This window comes from Lissotriton helveticus, chromosome 4_2, assembly GCF_964261635.1.
Source record: "Lissotriton helveticus chromosome 4_2, aLisHel1.1, whole genome shotgun sequence".
NCBI lineage: Eukaryota > Metazoa > Chordata > Amphibia > Caudata > Salamandridae > Lissotriton > Lissotriton helveticus.
The window spans coordinates 7364100-7386792 of record NC_136064.1 but is presented as its reverse complement, the minus strand read 5'-3'; the positions used below and the strand labels follow the sequence as shown (position 1 = coordinate 7386792).

Sequence of the window (22693 nt, the reverse complement as noted above, 5' to 3'; positions counted from 1 at the left end):
TATGGATATTGAAATCCCCTACCAGTAGGAAATCTCTGCCTGTACTAACATGTGGGGCCAATGCCTCTCTCAAGGAGGTCGAAAATTTCGTACAAGGGTCTGGGGGGCGGTATACTAGAGCCCCTTTCCAGCTAATCTTTGCTGAAGTACCGATCTTAAAAATCATCAATTCTAGATCCGTAGTGCAATACTGATCTAGGATAGAAATAGCTATACTATTTCTATGCACTATGGCTATGCCACCTCCTACCTTGATGGGGTGGTCCAATCTAACTATTTTGTATCCCACAGTGATCCCGAGAGTAATAGCAGGGACCGAATGGGGTTTGAGCCACGTCTCTGTCAGAAAACAGAGATCCGATTGGTAAGTTGAAATGAGGTCCCAAACCTCAGTGTGATGCTTAGGCAATGATCTTATATTACAAAGTAGATGTCTCCACCCTAATTGCCTGTGAGATACTACCCTTGTTGGCATTTTATGGTGGAGGCCTACATCATCATGGTGTGGCTGGTGCTCTCAACGGGAGGTGGATCCCGCTTTAGCGGATATCTCTTTAATTGTAAATTTTCTGGCCTCTATTGCTTCGTCAGGTCTGGCTTATAGGACTGTCAATAATTTCCGTTCTGCCATTTCTGCAGGACATATCTCTATCGATGGCAAACCTGCTGGGGAGCATCCTTTGATTTCTAAGTTAATCAAGGGTATACGGCTGGTAAAACCGCCTTGTCCAAAATATATAGCTTTATGGGATGTTTCTGTTGTTTTGCGTTTTTTGGAGTCTTGGCCTTCCAACTCTTTGTTATCTCACAAACAACTCTCGGCTAAACTCACGATGTTACTGTGTTTAGTTTCGTGCAAACAGTTCTCTGATGTTCAGGCTCTGGATCTTGCTGGTCGTACCTTTTCACCTGAAAGTGTTACTTTTAATATCTCCAGGCGCACCAAATGTAATACGTCTTCTGTTACATATCCCTCTTTTCCAAATTATCTGAAGCTTTGTGTGGTTCAGTGTATTAAGGATTATGAGGTGAGTACTGCTCCTTTTCGACAGGATCAGCATGGTCAATTGTTAATTGCTTTTCGGCCTGTGACTCCAGCTACGTTAGCGAGATGGGTTTGATGGCTCATGCATTAAGCAGGCATTGATGTTTCCACATTCGGTGCGCATTCCGCACGAGGGGCTATGGCTTCTAAAGCCTTTTCTATGGGAGTGAGTTTGCTTGATATAATGAAGGCCACTGATTGGTCATCTGATTCTATGTTTAAATCTTTCTACTTTAAACCTATTGTTGATATTGCGTCTGTAGTGGTGGCACAGCTTTAAACAAGCATAATTGGAGCCTCCAGTCCTGACATAGAATGAAAAAATTGCAAACATATGTGACGAGAATTTTTAATTATATTAAGGACACAGAGGCGAGGATTATCCCACCCAATTTGTCTGATTGCGTTTTCAAATGTGATAATATTGTTGCCATTTTCATGCAACTGTATAATGTGTATTATTTTACTTCTACTCCTTGTTGCCCCCTCCTTCTGATTATTACGCATTTTTCTACTATGTGGGAATGGTGTATTACGACTCTGTATTTCTTTTCAGGTTCTGATCCTAAATGAGGTTATTCCTGTACGATCATTTCCTCTGTCTGATGACCGTCTCCAGTTCCAGGATCCCTGCTTTTGCTGCAAGCATCGCGTCTTCCTTTCCAGTGGACTAATGCTTCATGGAGTTTTCCTTTAATCCATGGTTTCGTTTTGGACTGCGAATTCTTCAATTTGAACTGTTTTACTATGGAAAAAGAAAGAGGATGTGATATTCTCTATGGGACCTTATATAGTGTGGTTACTCTATGGTTTACCAGGTGATACCCAGAGTATTCATGGGTATTGTAGTTGTGTTTTTTCTTTACTGTTTTGTGATTGGCTGCTGAGTATTTCTAGTAAAGAAATGAGACAGCATAATCCTCGCCTCCGTGTCTTTAATAGAATTGAAAATTCTTGTCACGTATGCTTGCAAATTTTTAACTCCTCTCCAACTTGAGAACTAATTAACAATATCAATACCAACATTATTAACAATTACACCTTTGAAGCTGAGCAAAACTCTTGGCAATTATTTAAATAACTGTATAGCCCACAATCTGTCTACAACGGTGTGATGCGTGCCAAGCAAATTTTGCATAGGTGGCAGCATGGGAATGCCTAGGTACCATTAATGGTGCACCCCCTTATGATGCATGGTAGTGCCTACATAGTGCTACTTGATGATCCTCTACAGCTATTTTCCAGCACAAAAGAAGTTTTTGCTGGTTTGCATCACTTTTATAACACAAACACAGCACAAAGTGTCACCAAATCTGCCCCATAAGCATGAGACTATTCATAATATCCTGCACTACTTAAGTGTAAACTGAAAAAAATATACATTGCATTCTGACATAGGGTAAAAGAGGCCTACTTTTGCTATTCTTCTTGCATCAGAGTGCTAGGTGAAAAACAAATGTTCCGCATTGCGTGAAGGGTAAAACAACGGTGAAATCAAATGTATAAGGGGTCATGTGATGATGGCATCATTGATGATGCAAATGCAAAAAAAACTAGCTTGAATTGCCATTTTTTTAAATTTATTTTATTTAATGCGATTTTATATAGCGCGAACTTTACCCGACGGTGTCAGAGAGCTTTACATAAGAACCAATTACAAAACATAAGGACTAAGGATTACATGCATTACATAAAAGATACAAACAGAAAAAATTGCAAATGTACAAGATGTAAAGTCACACAAAGAAGAGACTGGTGATTAGAGTTATCTCTATATACATAGGGAAGGGCTACGGATGGATATACTCTAAGAGTCACAAAGGAATGGTAGCGAGTACACAGGTCTACTGCATATACTAGTGATTAGAGTTATCTCTATATACATATGGAAGGGCTATGGATGGATATACTCTAAGAGTCACATAGGAGTGGTAGAGAGTACAAAAGTCTACTGCATATACTAGTGATTAGAGTTATCTCTATATACATAGGGAAGGGATAAGAATGGATATACTCTAAGAGTCACATAGGAGTGGTAGAGAGTACAAAGGTCTACTGCATATACTAGTGATTAGAGTTATCTCTATATACATAGGGAAGGGATACGGATGGATATACTCTAAGAGTCACATAGGAGTGGTAGTGAGTACAAAGGTCTACTGCATATTCTAGTGATTAGAGTTATCTCTATATACAGAAAAGCAGAGTTCCATTAAGAGGGGTCCGAGGGGGATGCAGTCACAGCACCAAGGGAGGGACAGAGAAGGGCAGGAAAGTGAGACAAACGAGAGAGGGAAGCAGATAGTAACGAGTAAGACAGCGAGGAGTGTGTCAGAGGCCACAGGAGAGACAATAGAAAGGTCGCTAGGACAGAGGGGGAGGTCAGAGATCGCCAAAATGGCAGAGGAGAAAGGTTGAAGAAGAAGCGAGTCATAAAAAGAAAATGGCGGGGAGCACAAAGGTCCAAGTCCGAAAGTCCAGGAAGAGGGCTGTCCTAGCCAGCAAGTCCGGGGGGAGAAAGGCAGTCCGCAGCAAAGTCACAGCCTCATCGTCCATGAGGAGCTGGGGTAGAGGAGTTCCAGGAGTTCCACAGGCGCCAAGGCAGCTGTTCGCAGAACAGGAGGCAGCAAAGTCAAAGACAAAGTTTAAAGGGAAGGAGGAGGGCGCCTCTCACCAGAGCGATAAACAGAGTTTCATGTGGGAAAAAAGTTGCCCCAGGTGGAAGGCTGTGCATCTTCCTTGGAGCTTCATGTAGCAGCATCTTCTCTCCCGCGGCGATGCTCTAATCCCAGGGCTTGGGGCAGAGCGGCGGCTTCCTGGCCTGTCCGGGCCTCGTCTGCCCCAGCCGCCACTTCCAATCAGCCCCGGACAATTAGCCAAACGAGGGTCAGCTGGTTCGAATGACGCCCCCTCCGCCGGTCGGCGCGGCCTGATAGGGCCCGCCCGGGCCTTTGATAAGCAGCGCTTCCCTCAAGGAGGAAATCGCGGGCTTCTGCCAGGGCCGGACTGAGAACCAAAATCGGCCCTGGAAAAGTGCTCGGCCGGACCCCTGGGGGTGTGACCGAGCTCTTTGGCGGGGCCGATTTTGGGCCGATTTTGTTACAGGGCCGATTTTACAGCTATGCTGCAAAAACGGCCCTGTAACAAAACAGCCCCCAGAACCGGCCCCCATCATTGCGGCGCACCGGGGGATTGCCCGGTGCCCGCTATGGCCAGTCCGGGCCTAACCTCCGATGTTTTGCTAATTTTTCATTGCCATCAAAGTAAGCGCCTCTGCGTTTCAGTAGCCCTTGTGGCCGGAGGGGCCGAGGTTTGGCAAAGTGTCTGGGCCAGAGCAGCCCCACCGTCTGGGTCAATCTAGCAAGGGATTTGTAATTTTCCAGTACAAATTCCATTGTGTGGCACCCACATGAGCGTAAACCACATAATACGTAACATATCACACAATATACACTTTGTTTTATTGATATAAGGACTGTCACAAATCCAGGCCAAGCTGTTTTAGTTGCACTGGCTTTGCATCAGATTTAAGAGGTGTTTGCACCAGTCCATATGAGACACATCCCCTGTGCATAAATGAAGGGTAGGTTTGTACTTCAAGGCATAAACCAATACAAATGATGCATGGGGTTTAACTTTGTGAACATCGTTTGTATAATATATGTGGTATAATTAAGGGCGAACCTAGACAAAACGTAGCACAGTGCTGTAAAGGAGGTGAAAAGTTGTACGCTGAATAACGAGCACTATCTGTTCTTTCAATTTATGCAATTTCTTATCACTTAATGACAAGGAGATAACATCCTGCTTTAACATTCTTGTCGCTTTTGTAACCATTTTGTGCAATTTGGTGGGTTGGGTTTGGTTCAGGCTCTTTTTGCAGGACTTGCGCTCGTTTTGGGCTTTTTTTTGTCCGGTGGATTGATGCTTCGTGACGTACTTGTCACGTGGTGTAGCGCCGCTGCGAAGGTTCCTTCCTCTTAGCGGCAACTAGTCACTACGGTGGGCGAAGGGGCGGCTGCGAGGTCCGTGCACAGCAGGTAGTCCCGATGCCGAGGTCAGGAAACCCCAGGTAATGTGGGCTCCCCGGACCTGGGGGTAACAGGGGGAGACGATCATGGAGGCAGAGGGCAGGGTGTGTGTGTGGGGTTGTACGCCGCTTTAAGGACTCGGCTGAAAGGGGGGGGCTCCGGGCTGGCACTCTGGGGTTTACAGGTACGAGTTTAGCGGCTCTGAGACCCCCTCATAGCGCTTCCGGGGTCCTTTACTGGCAGCAACTGTTGGAGAGAAGAGTTGGGGGAAGGGGGTGTAGCCCCCCCATTCCATGCGTGTTACAGGTATGGCCTCGCCTGCCACCCACCCACTATACTTTGATTATTTGACTGATCCTACTTCTCTCAGAAGAATCTTGCATCCATTCCTTTAATATAAACTGTTACTTATGTCTGCCCATGAAAGCTAATCTTGAACAGCATTTTCCAGGACAAAAAAAACGTTATTTGCTGTTTTAACTGTGCTTCTATTTTTCCCCTCCGAGTCATCTTTACACCCTCTCTCCTAAATATAGACGTGGACTGGACTAAACGTGTTTTTTAGTTTGCTGGAGCAGATCTCTAAAAGAACCCTGTGTTTGGTCATCCAAAAGGATTTCTAGTTGTATTCATCTCACCCTGAACAGCCCTACAGGGTTTGCATACTGAAGCACCCATTGGAAAGGTCCCATCTATCTCCCAGCCCATTCACCTAAAGAAGTCCCTGTATCCCCTTAACCCATTCAGATTTCTGCCTTTGAGTACCACTCCATAGGGAGGAAACCCCCTAAATAGTTTGCACACTACATCGATCTACCCGCCAGTAACAGAAAGAAGTCCCTGTATCCCCTGGCTTCACCCGTTCAGATTTCTGCCTTTGAGCACCACTCCAAAAGGAGGTAGAGTCATGTTAAAAAAAACAACAACAAAAAACTCTGATGCTTTGTATTCGAGGGGTTGTTGATTCAGTCACTGGCTCGTATACCTGTATGCATTTTACGTATGCTAGCTGTAGATGTTTCACAGACCCAACATAACAGTGTAAACGAGGGAGGGTTTGTTCAGCTACAGTTCAGTTCATGTTCTATACCCGTTTAGCTACCGTCCATACACATTATAAAACAAGATTTGACTTGTCCTAGTGATTTAAGTGTTTGCTGTTAGTCCCTCAATTTCTGCGTGAATGAGGAAGTTATTCGATCGTTTGCAGCCCCTCTGGGACTTGCTCGACCGAGGAAGGTGTATGTTTACAGTTCATCAAAGGTACCCGCATGTATAGTAGGTGTGTGGCAGCTTTTCAGAGTGATATGGCTGCAGGCTGTGTCCCATCAGTAACAACCCTTAGACTTGTATGGGTAAAAAAAGAGATGCCGTATCCGAGGCCGTCAGAACGGCAGTGGTGTCTATTTACAGCCCTGGCTATTACAGCCACTTCAATCTGTCTGACAGAAGGAGGTGTCTGGTCTAATAAATCCACTCAGACATGTCTGGAGGATATATCTGATGCACGCAGCCCTAGAAGTGTCTGACTGAGAGGGGCGTACAATTAAAGACTCTGTTGTTGCAGGATGCCGGGTGTTTTAATTATTCTCTGCATGAACGCAGGGGTGTGTGCGTGTGGTAACCGAGTTTGGCTGCAGGCGTTTACACGCGCTGCTGATGCTAGTGGCCGTGGTTTGTGGTGACTGCTGTTGTTGTGATTTGTGGTGATAGCAAGCCTCCCTCCTCATGCATTGGTGCTCTGGGGCTACACGTGTACTCTTGTCCAAGGTTGCGGGCAGCGTTTAGTTCTGCCTAGTTGATTGTGCTCTGTACCTGTCTTTGGGCAGGCCCTGGTCTCAGGTGCCCCGCAATCCCACTGTGTGATGTAAGTGTTCCTTTGCTGCTGGCTGCAGAGAGACGTACCTTTCAAAGTAGTGGCTAACAGAGGTTTAGCGCACGGTTTGTGACTGGACCTGGTTTCCAGGCAGTTGATCTATGCCCTGCAGTGTGGTGATGGTTGTGGGCCTCTGGGGCTGGCTTGTCACCTGTGACTGAGGTCTGTTGGACACGAGGCCTCCTTCCTTTATTTATTTATTTATTTTGGCAATTTTTAGAGCGCGCAAATACCCTTGGGTGTCTCGGCGCTGTAGATGCAGAACTCTCATGGGGAGGGGGTAGGGAGGTTTAGGCAGGGAACAGCCAGGTTTTTAGTTTCTTTCTGAATTTAAGAAGGGTCGGAGCACACTTGATGTGTAGAGGGAGTGTGTTCCACAAAATGGCTGTTGCCACTGAGAAGCGTTTGTCGCCCCAGTTGGCCCTTCTTGTACGGGGGACCATAAGTAAATGTGCTGAGGATGACCGCAAGGTTCTTGTGTGTTCAAGCGGTCGAAAGGCTCTTCTTAAGAATAGGGGTCCGTGATCATGGATAGCCTTATATGCTATGCATAATGCTTTAAATTTGATACGGCTCCTCACCGGCAGCCAGTGCAGCTGTCGGATGTAGGGGGAGACCGATGCAAACTTAGGGATGGATAGCAGTGTCCTGGCTGCTGCATTCTGCACTGTTTGCAGTTTATTGAGGACCTTTTGTTGTGCATTGAGAAACAGTGCGTTGCAGTAGTCAGTTTTGGAGAATACCAGAGTACTGACCAGGGTTTTGCCTGCATGAGGAGGAAGGTATGGGATTAATTTTTTTATCCTTTTTAGTGTGTAAAAGGAAGAAGAAACCACTGCATTAGCATGTTGCTGAAATGACAGCTTGTTATCGAAGATAACGCCCAGGTTGCGTACCTTCGTTACAGGTTCTGGTGGTTGTCCCATCTGGTGAGGCCACCATTGTGGGGACCAGGTGGGTTGAAGCATTTAATATGTGGCTACATCTTGTGATGGACGTTATTTTCAAGTGAGTGAGCCTTGGGCCCAGCAGTCTGTGATCTGCAACTCGTCTCGTCTGCTGGGAGACCTCCCTGGTCTGAGCCCCATGATTGCACCGTTTGGTGGTTTGCGACCATGTGTTGGGTCCAGGAAGTACACTTGCCAGCATTCAACCTGTGGTTTGTGAATGGCTCTGTTCGGGTTGATGCTGGCCATCCTTCCATGCCAGCGAGCCTTGGGGAAACAGCCTGTGGTTTGTGGCAATGGTTGGTTGCTTGCATGCGTTACTGATCCATGAGTTCTCGCTGTAGTGTGGGTTTGATGACCGTATGCTGGTTTCAGGCAGGCTCTGTATGGCCAGCCTTTAACTTGTGCATTGTGACTGGGCTCGGGTGCTGTTTGAGTAGACCGTCCTTTGTTCTGGCTCCAGGCACTCTGCCTTCCCAGCATCCAGCCAGTGGTTAATGACAGGTCCGGGTTGCTGGTCGACCTTCCTCCTGTGACCGTGTTCTGGCTGCAGGCAGTCCCCGAGAGACCCTTGGGCTAGTCATGTGTGGCTTGTGACAGTGCTTCGTTGCTAGTAGACCTTCCTGTGTTGTGAACTTGTTCTGTCTGCAGGCAGTCCCCGAGAGACCCTTGGGCTAGTCATGTGTGGTTTGTGACAGTGCTTCGTTGCTGGCAGACCTTCCTGTGTTGTGACCGTGTAATGGCTGCAGGCAGGCCTGCTGCGCCATGAGAGAGAGCCTTGGTCTGGAAGCCCTACTGCGGCTCGGTTACTGGTGGGCTTCTCGGGCCTGGCTCTCCATAAGAGAGAGCCTTGGTCTGGAAGCCCAACCAGGGCACTGTTGCTGGTCGGCTTATCTGCGCTGGGACCCTGTTCTGGGTGCAGGCAGGCCGGTCTCCCCTTGAGAGCCTTGGGCTAGGGGTGTGTGGTTAATGACAGGGCCCGGTTGGTGATAGACCTTCCTTTGCTTTGACGTGTTCTGGGTGCAGGCCCTGTCTCTCCATGAGAGAGCCTTGGCTTCTAGTGTATGGATAATGACAGTGCTCGGTTCCTGCAAAGCCTTCCTGTGCTGTCTCCATGTTCTCCCTGCAGGCAGGCCCTGCTTCGCCATGGCTAGTAGTGTATGGATAATGACAGGGCTCTGTTGCTGGTGGGCCTTCCTGTGGCAGGCCTTGCTTCGCCATGGCTAGTAGTGTATGGATAATGGCAGGACTCTGTTGCGCCTTCCTGTGCTGTCTCCTTGTTCTCCCTGCAGGCAGGCCCTGCTTTGCCATGGCAAGTAGTGTGTGGTCTGTGACAGGGCTCTGTTGCTGGTGGGCCTTCCTGTGCTGTCTTCCGTGTTCTCCCTGCAGGCAGGCCCTGCTTCGCCATGGCTAGTAGTGTATGGATAATGACAGGGCTCTGTTGCTGGTGGGCCTTCCTGAGTTGTCTCTGTGTTCTTCCTGCAGGAAGGCCCTGCTTCGCCATGGCTAGTAGTGTATGGATAATGACAGGGCTCTGTTGCTGGTGGGCCTTCCTGAGTTGTCTCTGTGTTCTTCCTTCAGGAAGGCCCTGCAGCTCCATGACGGAGCCAGGGCTAGTAGTGTGTGGTTTGTGACAGGGCTCTGTTGCTGGTGGGCCTTCCTGAGTTGTCCCTGTGTTCTTCCTGCAGGAAGGCCCTGCTGCTCCATGACGGAGCCATGGCTAGTAGTGTGTGGTTTGTGACAGGGCTCTGTTGCTGGTGGGCCTTCCTGAGTTGTCTCTGTGTTCTTCCTGCAGGAAGGCCCTGCAGCTCCATGACGGAGCCATGGCTAGTAGTGTGTGGTTTGTGACAGGACTCGGTTGCTGGTAGACCTTCCTGTGCTGGCTCCAGGCGGCCCCGTCTCCCCAGCACCGCTCCTCGGGTTGCAGCGTGTGGTTTGCGTCGGCTCTGTTGCTGGCAGGCTTCCCTTCCCAGGCAGTGGGCCTCCGGGGAGCCAGTGTTCACCGCGCCTGCTCCAGGCTGGTTTGTTATTATTGTTGTGGTTAATCCGCCTCGGGAGCAGCTGTCAGGAGGAGGAAGAGGGCTCGCCCTCCCACTCTGCGGTGCTTTATTTAATCTTTTCCAGAGAGGCTCCTTTATTGCTTCTCACGTTGTAGTTCAGTTGCCTGGCTCAGAACTCTGAAGGTGTGGCCTCTTTTTGTTGGGATGCTTGAACAATACATACAGTTTGCATTCTGTAGTCTCCTTGTCCGAAGATGCTTTGTTTTCATGTAAGTCACGCCTCCTTTTTATTCACTATTTAGGCCAGTACATACACACTTTGTGCATCAGATCTCACTGCATAAAATGTAGGTGACTGCGGCATTAGGAAAGCTCTTTTAAACATCCATGCCATGTGACTGGGTTAAACGTGGATTAATGCAATTTATGGCTGTCTCCATGAATCTACAAATATATCTTTCATTTATACTGATCTTGCTACGGCAGTTTTTTTAGTCGTTATGTATCCGTGTGCTGTAAACAACACACGTTGGTGTTATCCAAATGAAATGTTAAATGTAATTTAACGAACGCTACACTATTTATCGAACGCCGTATTGAAGCATCGATTTGGCCATGCTGTGTTTGACTGCTGCGTGTACAGGTTGCATTCGTCTGAGACGCATGTGCTAAATTCTGTTTGTGACAACACATGCTTGTGTGTATTTTCAAAATAGAAAACCAACTTCCTGTTGCATGCCTAGCTTGCAGTTTATTTTTTGTAGCAAAAATATATTTTGCAATGTTTTCAAATCCCTTTGTAGCACATGATCTGTGACGTGGAACCAAAGGCGTGTTATTGCTTAGTTCACAGAATGCACTTACTCCAAAGCAAAGAAACCGGTTTATAGTGCCACAACGCCATGTCCAAGCATGTTTTGCATTTATAAAAAGAACTGGACAGGACAGTGGAACCCAAAACAGAGGATCCCACCTATCCCGTAGTCTCCCAAAATTCTTCACCTATAACAAGATGAACACCACTCACACTCCATGCACCCACTGCCAAGATGCGGGCCAAAATGGACTATACAAATTCAAACATAATGGGGAGTTGCACCATATAATATTTAGATATGAGCTATCACAAAGGCAAAATGACCAATCAATAAATGATGATTTTTGCTGATGTGTTCGAATCTTCTTTTATTGTTCTATCAAATTCATATTAAAACCGAAAATACAGTCGACAGCCACAGCGTTTCGTCCAAGACATTGGACTTCTTCAGGGCTGTAAAACAACAGACATAGACACAATCAATATTTTGAAGACCTACTTGGACACTAGAAAACCTAAATAATAATTGTACATGTATTACGACCATGGACATACATGGACACTTGAAACCTAAGTGACAATCTTACATGGATAACAACCATATGCTTTTACATACATATATATTACATAGCACAAATACAAAAATATATATAAACTTATCACATTAACATAAACCCAAAACATTAGATTGGACAGAAAATCAGCAAGACATGACATAGTAAAAACCCCTTTCCCTCCTGGATCAGTGGGGAATCGGGTTATAAGTGATATGAGTACCAATGTCATACACACTTTGAATGTCTTCCCGATGTGGGCTGATGTTATTTGGTACTGTGGCGTATAATCTTGTAGAGCATTATACATGGTGTGATTTGGTTTTGGGTTATCTACCATGTGGCCCCAACAGAATCTGTTACCATTTAGTTACTTGTCACCGATTTCAAGGTGGGGCTAGCATAATCGTAACATATCTGTTTGAGGCAAATCTCACCCCAACATCAATGTTTTAAAGATCTAGGCAAACAATACATTTGTCAGATTCAATGATGTTCATATCAAAGATGGTCTGGAGCTGCAAGTAGGCAGATCCTACCCCAGCATCAATGCATAGGGAACTACGTTAAGAATACATTAGGCAGATTCAATGATGTTTCTGTCCGGGATATAACCTGATTCCCACTGAACCAGGATGGAAAGTTTTATTTTACTATGTTATGTCTTGTTGAACATGTTTTGCATATAGTTTGCTCTTTTTTTATGTCGATGCTCAGTGAAGCATTTTCATATAATTGAACAAGAACTGTGTACTTAAACACCAAGCCAAATATAGTTTCTTAAATGTTGGCACCAACCACAAACTGGTTGTTATTCCATTTTCTCTACTCACATGGCAAATATGCCCCCCCACACGCAGCTTCCTCTCCTCATGAGTTTGTATCTGCTCATTACTCTAAGCTGTATCCTTATACAAAGAGAAGGTGCAGGGGAAGAGCACATGTGTCATAGAAGAATGTTCTGGGCTTAAATCTACCTCCAGCTACAGATAGTCAGGACTCATTTAAGCCTCTGAAGGTTAACATATGTATTTAGCTGTTTTGTAAAGTACTGGTAGTACTTTTTGAACAGATATCAAGGTGTGGTAAATCAATGCCTTTGAATGTGACCCATGTCTGGCATGAGGGTTAAAGTCTCATTTTGTTTTGTTACATTTGATGTATGTGTATATTCTTTCTAAATTCAAACTTAGAGGAGTTTGGTCAAATTGTGTGGTAGATTTGAGGCACATAAGATCTGTGCTACAGAGTAGTTGGGAAGAAGCTCACAGGGGATGGTGAAGCAGCTGTAGCCAATATGGATCATACTATTAACCAACTGCTCTTGCTGTCAAATTGATTGCAGCTCCAAAAATTAATTAAAAAAATACTGTCTTTTTATAGAAGCCAAAAAATGCATTATTAAATTGTAAAATTCATCCATATGTTCAACAAGGGGACCTGTCAGTGTTTTTCCAGTCTTTTCATAGTTTAGAACTAAACACTGATTTAATTGCTTTCGATATGGGTTACTCGAGCAACAATGAGTTGTGATGCTACTGTTGCTCGAGTCAGAAATCCCTTTAAAAGCAGAAGATGAGGTGTTTGGCCAAACAGGAAAAGTTTGTTTAATTAAACGTTACGGCTGGGAGAACAGTCACAGGGTCTGATGACTGCTCAATGGCATCCATATTTAATACAATCTTCAACAGGTTGTAAACGGTTCCGGTGTACCATATATGGTGAGGAATGCTGGTTGCTGGCCGTGGGACTGGGGGTCTTCTTTTAGATCATTTTCTGTGACACCCCTCGTCAGTTTGGCCAGCCCCAAGGGCGTGGCCAGCGAACCCTGTCCTGGGGGATCAGCAGCAGAGTGGGGCTTAATGAGATCACCTTTGATGACGAACTTGGTGTGGACCCCTGTTTGACAAGCTCTCAGCAGCTCTGAGTTTAGATGCATGTACAAATTTTGAGCTCCTTTGGCTGTCTATTAGTCTTTTTTAGGTCTCGCAGAATTGCGTTGCAGCGCACATGTGCTACTCGTTCTGCGAGGGTTCTTGTAATCAAGCCGATTTCAGAAGTGGAGTGTCGGCACCGCCCCTTCTTTCCATTGGCTGGGTCATCTTTCGTGCTTCATGCTCGCTTTCGATTGTGAGTGAGGCTTTTTAGTCTCTCCTTGTTAATGCCTTGTCTCCTTTAGGCCCCGCCCACCCGGACTGGATCTTTTACATGCAGTGTTATACTAGCTGTGTTAATACTGTCTCTGAAGCACTTTTTTTTGCATTCGTGCAGACTTGCTACTTTGCCGTCAGCCGATGGGCTCACGGCACCAGTCTCGCGACTTTACGTCACAACTCTTGTGACATCAAGGTAACTCGAGCCGAGATAAGGACACTGTGGAAGCTTAGAAAATTAATTATGTTTGTCTCGGGCACTGACACCAGCGGTGACAGGTCCCTACATCAGGAGCAGCACCATCACACCCCAGGAGCCGTCCCCGAAGTGTCGCCTCGCACCGGGCAGCCAGCCGCATTGCAAATGCTTGTCTTTCTTTACTTTTGTTGCAACTACGGCACCCGCGCCTTACTTTAACATGGTTAAAGTTTGGTTAACATAAGCACGGAGATACCCCTTTGGGGGTCGAATCCTGCGCTATATAAGAATAGAAATAATAATGGTTAAAGGTAAAGCGTGGGTGCCGCGATTGTTGAAAAAGTAAAGAAATAGATTTTTGTCAATTTCTTTACTTTTGTAGCAATCGCGGCACCCGCGATTTACCTTTTAACCATGTTAAAGTAAAGCGCAGGTGCCTCCAACGTTTGTGCGTCTCTAATGAATGTCTACCTGCCCCGTGAATTAAGAAGCACATTTTGTAAGATGTCTCGGTCAGTAAATCTGAGGGTCCTGGAAAACCACGGCCTCTTGCTCGGAAACTGCGTTTGCACTTCATTATACCATGCCTAGCAGACAAGTCTCACCAAAAAACAATTAGCAAAATCCCAACCCCCACCTAGCACTATGATAAATTCCTCCACCCACCAGTCCCTAAACCAGCAACAGCCAAACGTTTGTAATGTTTCTCACACCCTGGGGGTCTGTGTTGTTTTTGTTTTTAACACCAGCCCTCCCAGGCTCTTACTCCTCCTCCCCCTCCTCCCGCCACTCCTAGGGTTCAGCTGCGTCCTTCCAGGCTCCAACTCCAGCTGTGCAGGAAAATGTAACCCTTTCAGGCGGTTACTTTTTCCGCACCAACTCACTCTGCTTTAGTAGAAGCTGCACCTTTTCAGGGAAGCGTTACACATCTAGGTTAATGCGAGCACCTTAGCCGATCTAGTGCCTGGTGCTTATTTTAAACACGGAGCTAGATGTTTCTAAAGTGACTGAAGTGTTTTCGTGTAAAGAACGGATGTAGAGATTATATACTGCATGCTCCCGCCCCACGCAAAAGGAAACGCAGCGAGCTAGGTGACAGTGGGGTGAGGGGTGTTTTTCAGCTCAGGGGTGCACTATCGCACACAATATTGGTTCCCGAGACTTGACTTGCGCAGACACCTCCCACAGCAATAGCTTTGCATACAGCCTGTCATGCGGCACGGTGTTGGTTTCTAGGCGTTGTAAATGACAGTGGTATGTCTTCCAACCCTTCAGTGTTCCGCTTCCCTTAAAAACAAGCATTTGCAATGCAATAGGTCTCGCTTTTGCGAAATTTTAAGCTATTGGCATTGTAAATGACAAAGCCTTTTATTTATCTGTTTTTTTTAAATAAACACATACATAAAAGATATGTCATTTACAATGCCAGTAGCTTAAAGTCTCGCAAATGCAAGACCTATTGCATTGCAAATGCTTGTTTAATCTGGTACTGGTTTTTAGGAAAAGGGTAAGTGGATGCTTGTTATTTTATAGTCTAAGGTAAACTACTGGGGGTTAGTCATTGGGGTAAATCCTACTTGTACTGGGGTTTATTTTACTGCACATTTTTGCCCTGCCTCCACACACTCTGTTGATTGATTGACTCTCACTCCTTGCCTGGGTAGTGGCCCCGGTCCCTGATGTGCTGGCTTCCCTATCTGTGGACGATGCTGCCACGCACTTACCCAATTACTTGGCCTCTGCTGTGGTTGTGTGGTGCCCGGCGGAACTTCCTGCGACTGTTGTAGACTGTCTTCTGATTAATCTGTTTTTGGTATTGAGGTGAGACTTTACCCATATTCTGTTGTGGTGTGTTTTGTGGCGGCTGGCCCTTTTTGGATAGTCTCTAATACTTTTGCTGCTCATGGTATTGCTTTAGAGGACATCTCTCTGCCAGGTGACCCAGCCTTTTACAATAGTAGCATTCCCTAGCGTCTGGTTGCTGCCATCCTCCCTGGCCACTAGTACCATAGCCCGTTGGAACCCTCTAAAGTTTTGCGGTGGAGTCTCCATTGAGGCTGGCGCCATCTGTATGGCTGCCGTCAAAGCTGCTCCCTCGAGTGCAGTGTTTTTTACAGCTTATGCTGCACTGATTTTGCCCATTCTCTTTGGTTCTGCTCCTGCTGTTCTCTATCCTTTTCTTGCATTTTCCTATGGTAGTGGAGTATATGAGCCTGCGTTTCCTGCCAGGGTTTTGTATCTAAACCAACTATGCTGTCCAGTCTGTTCTATGTTTCGGGGAGTAACCCATTCCTCAAAATATTTTAGGAAAATGTTACTGTGGGGCCCATGTTAACTCACAGCTGTCCGGTTTCCTGTCTCCTTCTTTTCCTCATTCTATTTAAGAAATCATTCATGCGTTCTTCTAGCTTCATGGTTTCTTCCATTAGCTCTCCTGTATTTGGGCGGTCAGGTAATATTTTTCCATGGGTGCCCCATATCCGGTGCTGGTACGAAATAAATACGGCCTGTCCTGCTGGGTCTCTGTTGGCGTTATTGCTGGAATGCAAGCTTGGATGAACACCATGTTTTTCTGTTCACCAGTTGGGCTGCTTAAAAGACTTTTAATCTTGCCTATCACTAGGATGGCACCAGTGGTGTTCTTCTCAAAGCATGTAATCCATTTCTCTGCCCCATCCAGCAACAACGGTACCTTTGTTCTTAGTCCCTATTTGTCCATCTGGGCCCATGGCACGTATATAACCCCCTCCGTGCCCTTCTGCAGTAATGGACACATTCTCGATCTGGATGACCCTACGGGTTTATTCTCGACATAATTTTCCCACCTTGTGAGGCATTGCTGCATGTAGGGGAAGTTCCAGTTGGGATTTCCACCTTCTTGACTGATGCAGTCCTCCGCCATGTCCTCGGGCTTAAATGATCCTTCCCTACGCCAAGACTGGTCATACTTGTCCCTTTTCTCAGTCCGATCTGCAAACAGGTTGCAAAATGGGTACACAAAAATCTTGCCTCCCCCTTTTGCTATTAGCTCTCTGCCGGTAGTTCTAGCTTTGTCGTGCACCTGTGTGGATGTTCTACTTGTGTACACACAAAGGTGCCATTTTGTTTTTCCTGCGTCGTGGGTGGTGGAGCACCAGGCTGCCTTGATCCCATATTTCTTGGTCACCCATTCTCCTTTGACAACTGGACAGTGTGACTCTGAGCCCTACTAGTAACCTTTCATCTACCTCTGTTTCATCCCAGTGCTGCCCCGTACCTATCTCCGCTTCCCTCATGTAGGAAGCGCGATATTCTGTGCTCTTGCTCTAATTCCTGGTTGTGTGCTCTCTCTCTCGTGAGCAGGAGCGCACACCTCCCTTCCTCGCCCCATCGAGCCTATCTCTCTTGCTCTGAACTACACTCTGTTTTTGTTGACTTGGCTGTGCTCTCGAGTTCACCCTTAATTTCCTCTGCTACCTGGGCAAACCTTGTGGTCCCACTCTTGTTTTTGGATCCCTGGGGACTGGAGTTCCCTTCCTCTCCTGAGCTCGCTATCAAAACTGCCACAAACTTCCCTGACACTCGTTTGTGCCCGCCTGAACCGGTGGGAGTGTGTGTTTTAATTGCCCCTGAGGGGTCACATGTTTAGCTTTGTGAATGGGTAGTCAAACTTTTGGGGATGCTCCCTACGGACTTGGGCTGCACTGGAGGCATCTGGGCTTGCTTGGTTTTGGTTCTCTCAGGCTTATCCCTAACTGACCTTCTTTCCGGGGGGGGGGGGGGGGGCGGGGGCTTGTTCGCTTCTATTACTGCTTGGTTTGAGTAACCTAATGCAGGGGAGCCTGTGTGAGGACACTCATCCCTGTGTAAGGTGGGGGAGGTGCTGAAGTTTTTTCCGCTAACAGCATTGTAGGGCTGGCCCATAACTTTTAATATGCCTCTCTCTTTTGACCTGAAAAATGTGGTCTTTATGAGTTTTGATGCACAATTATGTTTGTGTTAAATGTTCCCTCTTTAGGCCAGGAAAGTGTGTGTGCTTGTGTGTGCAAATGCCACTCTTGGCAAAACGTATTAAGTTTCTTTATCTGTGTGTGGAACCTAGTTTCTTTGTGCTTTAAAGAAGAATCCATGACTATTTAAGAATTTTTTGGGACAAGTACAACTCAAATAGTTTGGGATTTTTGTTTGTTCTAATCGTGGGGGCAAATTTACGTGATGCACTCTTAAAAACTACTACTAGGATCTCAGTGCTATTCATAATGATGCATTAAACAGTTCACCATAAACATTTCAATAAACACAATATAACAATGCATATCTAGTATTGCAACATAGGGCAAAAATGCAATGTTGAAATATTATCTACACCAAATTGGATTTGGCACATAATACAGTTTGCCGGTAATAAACTGCACCACATCACCACATACAAACTACAACAACTCAAGAATAGCTAAAAGAAAATTATCAAATTATTTTAGCCCCTCATAGCACGTCTGCCGTTACTAAGTGAGCTGAATAGTCTGCCAATATTCGCTCCTAGACAAAGATGGTAATCAGCGAAAACATAATAACTTGTGAATTACCGTCCCTTTTGGCCACACACAAGTTACGCCCAGTTTCCTGGTTCCAAGTTTTCCCTAAAGTCGATGAGCGATGATGACAGAAAATTAATTCTTTATTTAATTTTCCCTCGTCATCGTCTGTCAAAATCATCCCCCCCCTCCCCCCCACACACACACACACCTGGCCCTACTGCCCTACCACTCTTACCTGCACGGGCCACCGCTGGTTCTTATGTAGTCTCTTATACAATTTTCTGCAGGTTGTAAAGGGTTACGGTGTACCATATATGGTGAGGAATGTTGGTTGCCCCCTTTGGAGTCATAAAATAATTGTCTAATGGCTACCACATCTGGGTCTCTACCTCGCGTAGACACAGTGTGGCCAGTGGCAATCATGTCCTGATGTCCGGCATGGGGAGCCTAAGCCCTGATTGGCTATGTATTACTAACTCATGTGGCATCTAACTTTTATGGTGTTTTGGGGAACACGCGTTCTCCCTCCAGCCAAGTGCGCTTTATTGGGCCAATATCTTTTGACCCTTTTGTAATGTTGCTGCTTCGAACTATGAGATTGATAAAGCGTTTCCTGCCTGAGCCTGCTAGCTACACACACTCCCACTTGTGATCTGTCAACCAGCAATCCTGGGCCTTAGTCTGAGGGCCTATTTACATCAACCTCGACTCGCAAATATATAGAGTTCACAACGGGCGAATCTATTCATAAGGACGAGATATAATTTTAGTCGACAAATGCATCCTATTCCATATTAACACTACAGTCAAATATTATTCCGAGATGTTATCATTGTGAATGTCAATACTTTAGGTTTGACAAAGTATTATAGAGAACAGATTTGTTTCCTCCATACTAATCGCCACCGCTTTTAGAATTAAGAAGCATTGACAAAGCCAATAGGTCTTGCCTTTGGAACCTGTTGACTCTGCCATTGCTTTGCCACATCAGCAAGATTTTTGCAGAATGGCCTACAAAAAAAGTGACAAAAAAGGACATTAATGTAACTGCAATGTCTATCATTTTATAAGCACACAAATGCAATGATGACATGCCAATGCGTCTTTCTGCATACAAAATGATGCACAGTGTCATTTTTTAAAATTAGCATTCTGAGGTTGATTGGTAAATAAAAAAACAAAAATTAATGACTGAAACAGTAGCTGAAAGGCAATTTGTAAAGGGGAAGGGGACAGCAGTAATTTGTGAGGGAGAGAGTTGGAAAACAAATGCACTTTCATGGAGCTCTTAAGCGAAAACAATAGTAGTTCCCTAATAGTGAGCAGTGTAAGGATAAAGGTCAGCCTGTGAGAAATAGTAAAGAGGCTATGCTCCAGGGGATGGACAAACACAAGATGGACAAAGAAAGCCATCAAATGTGAGTGCCAATGAAGCCAAAATGTGGTAAGCAACTGACCAGTTCCTATAACTTCTTGGTAAGCCTGCAATAGTTTGCAACCAGGCAACTTGTGGTGTCTGGTAGGCTCATGCTAAAACTGACCATCCACGTTCTTGGTTTTTACGTGTCACATATGTAACAAAAGATATTTTTTTTAATTCTGAGTATTTTATTGAAAATAAATTTTACATCCCCAGTAGACCAGAATCAAAGAGCCAATTCCATAGAACAGCCTGCCCATCTTTCAACAGAAGTGTAATCAGATATAACATGTGGGGGTGTAGGATACCTAGCTTCTGGCATGTATTTGACCCATCCCCAAACTTGCTGTTATTGAAATTATTCTTAACGAGGCTCCTCCAATTAAGATTCGCCAGCATAGTTCACGTCATGCATCTTCAGAAGGGGTGCTACACCTTATGTCACAGCTGGGCGCTGATTTGTCCCATTTTATATTGCAAATTAGAGTTTGATCACCTAACTTTTCAGTCTGTACCTATAATCCAATTCTAACCTCATTTTAAACTACATTGAGCAGCGCATGGTGATTTTTTTTTTGTTTTTGTTTTTCATGATTTCGAAGTGCCGGAGGAAAAGCATTTCTTTCTAGCAAGGATTCTCATAATAATGTAAGGCTGGTGAAGGAGAAAAGCATAATGCAATTTCTTAAAATCTATTCTAAAGGCAAGACAGTTGAACAAACACTATTTTATCTATGCGAGAAACACAGTTCTACTTTTCATAATGCAAAAGCAGAAGTAGCAAGAGAGCGGGGAGGTAAAACGACTATGTATGCCAAACAAGGTTTTGCATTAATTGAGATCGGATTTTTTGTGATGGGTCTGTATGATTGCTGTTGTTACGTGTAACTTTTGTTTTTAGACTCGAAGCAGAGTCTTGGAATTTGAATCCCGGCTTCCTCCCTGACCACAAAAAGCGTTGTTACTTGTGTGATCTTCAGATTTTAGGAACTCTTTATAAGCTCCCCACTCCAGTATTTGTAGAGTAATTGTGCAATGAATAACGCTGAGTTGGTGAGCTAAGGATGATGCAGTATTTTAAGTTGATCGGCTATAGTGCTGTATGTGGTGGGCTCTTCAAAGTGTTTCATGTCATGTAGGATATAGTGACAGGGAGTTTGTTTTGGTTACAATTGAAGGCGTGTTTGTGCTGGTCAGTTGGGGATAAAATACAGGAGTCTGTTCAGAAAGCAGAATAAGTCTTTAACTGCATTGGTTTGGCAGTCGAGTTGTTAGACCTCTCTCGTCACTCAAAAGACCTGAAAAGGACATTCTTTTTTTTATTATGAGGAAAATCATTTGCATAAGTGCTGCATGGTTTATCCTTTTCTGCTCCAGTAACTCGCCGGTCTTTGTTTCTGGCCTGCGTGCATCATCAGTAGAGGTAGCAGATCCATATAATACATTTGATCAGTTTCTGCAGCAGCTTTGTATGTACACTTGAGCTCCTCACTGGGTTGGGTGTGTATGTATGTGGAGATCTCTGCTCCTTATGTTTTTTCCCTTTCGTTCCGAATTCGACCGAGCAGGAGATTGAGTGTTCAACTCAAGCTTTTATCGGCCTAGCCTCTTTAATTGGAAACGCCCATCTCTTTTCAGACTTTAAGGTCACTCTGAGAGGTTGGAGCTGGGAGGAAAAAAGTAACAACAGAAAAGTGATGGTGCAATGCTTGTCTTAATCTCTGCTACTGGTATTTACTGTGGTTCTTGTTGTAGTCCATCTCTGTTCTGACTGCACTGCAGCTACAGACTGGCAGTAACCACGTGTGTGACTACTGACGGAGCCCTATCATAGGGAAATTAACACTAGGTTTCCTCTAAGCAGAACAGTCCAGCCCAAGCTATTGGGCTACATCCTCTTTGAACATGATCAAAAGCCACTTCAGGCAAGGTTCATGCTTTTTGGGCCTCAAAAGTGAGCTATAAAAAAAACATGGACTGGAGTGTATCACAGTGGTTGAGATTAATTCAAGAATTTCATTCCCCCCTTCCCCCCCCCCCCGCTCCAAGGAGAAAAGAATTGGAACCACCCAAAGCCCTTCGCACACTCGTTCATGCTCAGTTTCTGACCTCTGTTTTTTTCCTGAGACAAGATTAACAAACGCAAAAGTCCTAAATTACCATTTCCATTTAAAGATGCTGGGTACTTGAATGACACAGTTCTTCTACTCCAGGCCAGCCACCAGAAGAACACATCTTTGCATAAGTAGTCAGCTAGAGCTGGATGGGAAGGCCAATGGTCTTTCTGGTAACTGCCCGTGGGACAGTCGAGAGCTACTTGCAGGTTCTCTGGGCCCAATGACCACCACTCACCTGCAACCTAGAGAGATGATTTGAATCCGAGCACTGACACGTTGTTGATAGAACTGCAACTGATTTCAGTGTTTCATGCCAATGCGCTGTGGTAGAGGGTGTGTGTGCACATTAGCATTTTGGGGCTTTTGATGTAGTATATTTGTGGACCCCCCTAATATCTTGTACTTCCTCCCCCCAGTTGGAAATGGTATACATTCCCATCCATCACTCTTTGTTTCTGTTCTACTTCTGGCTTGAAGCTATGCTTTCATTGCAGAAATTGCTGTAGACGAAATACCCTGGCTTCTAGATGACAGGCATGCTTTCGGTTTGACTACAGACTGCTAATCAGCAAGATTGGCTGGGTTTGCTACCTTATCCCAGTGCTCATGTGTTTTCATGAGCATAAACACTTTGATTTGCCTACCTTGTCCGTGTTAGTGCATGATCTAGTATTACTCCTAAGAGCGGTTAGCTCTATACTAGGGTGGTGTTCCAGTCCTACTGGTTCCTGCATTCTTGTGTCCCACTTATGTAGTTGCCCTTAAAAGGGGGACACTACTCCTCACATGGTGCTATGTTTTATCCTTGGGGTACTCCCATGCCAGCAGGTACTGCTGCTCGATGAGCTCGGCCACAGCTCTTGAGCTGTTTTTTTGGATGCAAGAAAGGTCACCGTAAATGAAAATTGTATTAAATTGGGGAAATCTGTTTTAATCTTTTTGTGCTCTTACCCCATTTATACAAAATGAAACGCTATGGGATGGGCGACATGTGATTTTATGACCCCACACTCCTCT

At 45.3% G+C, this 22693-nt stretch overlaps 1 protein-coding gene across 1 annotated transcript in view; it reads left to right on the top strand.

The window, feature by feature from the left end:
- Positions 1-4987: 4987 nt before the first annotated feature.
- Positions 4988-22693, top strand: part of AMER1 (APC membrane recruitment protein 1) — a 63212-nt gene continuing 45506 nt past the window's right edge. Inside the window, exon 1 of the mRNA XM_078640105.1 lies at positions 4988-5117. The gene's annotated coding sequence lies outside the window, so the exon portion shown is untranslated. The remainder of the gene's footprint in view (positions 5118-22693) is intronic.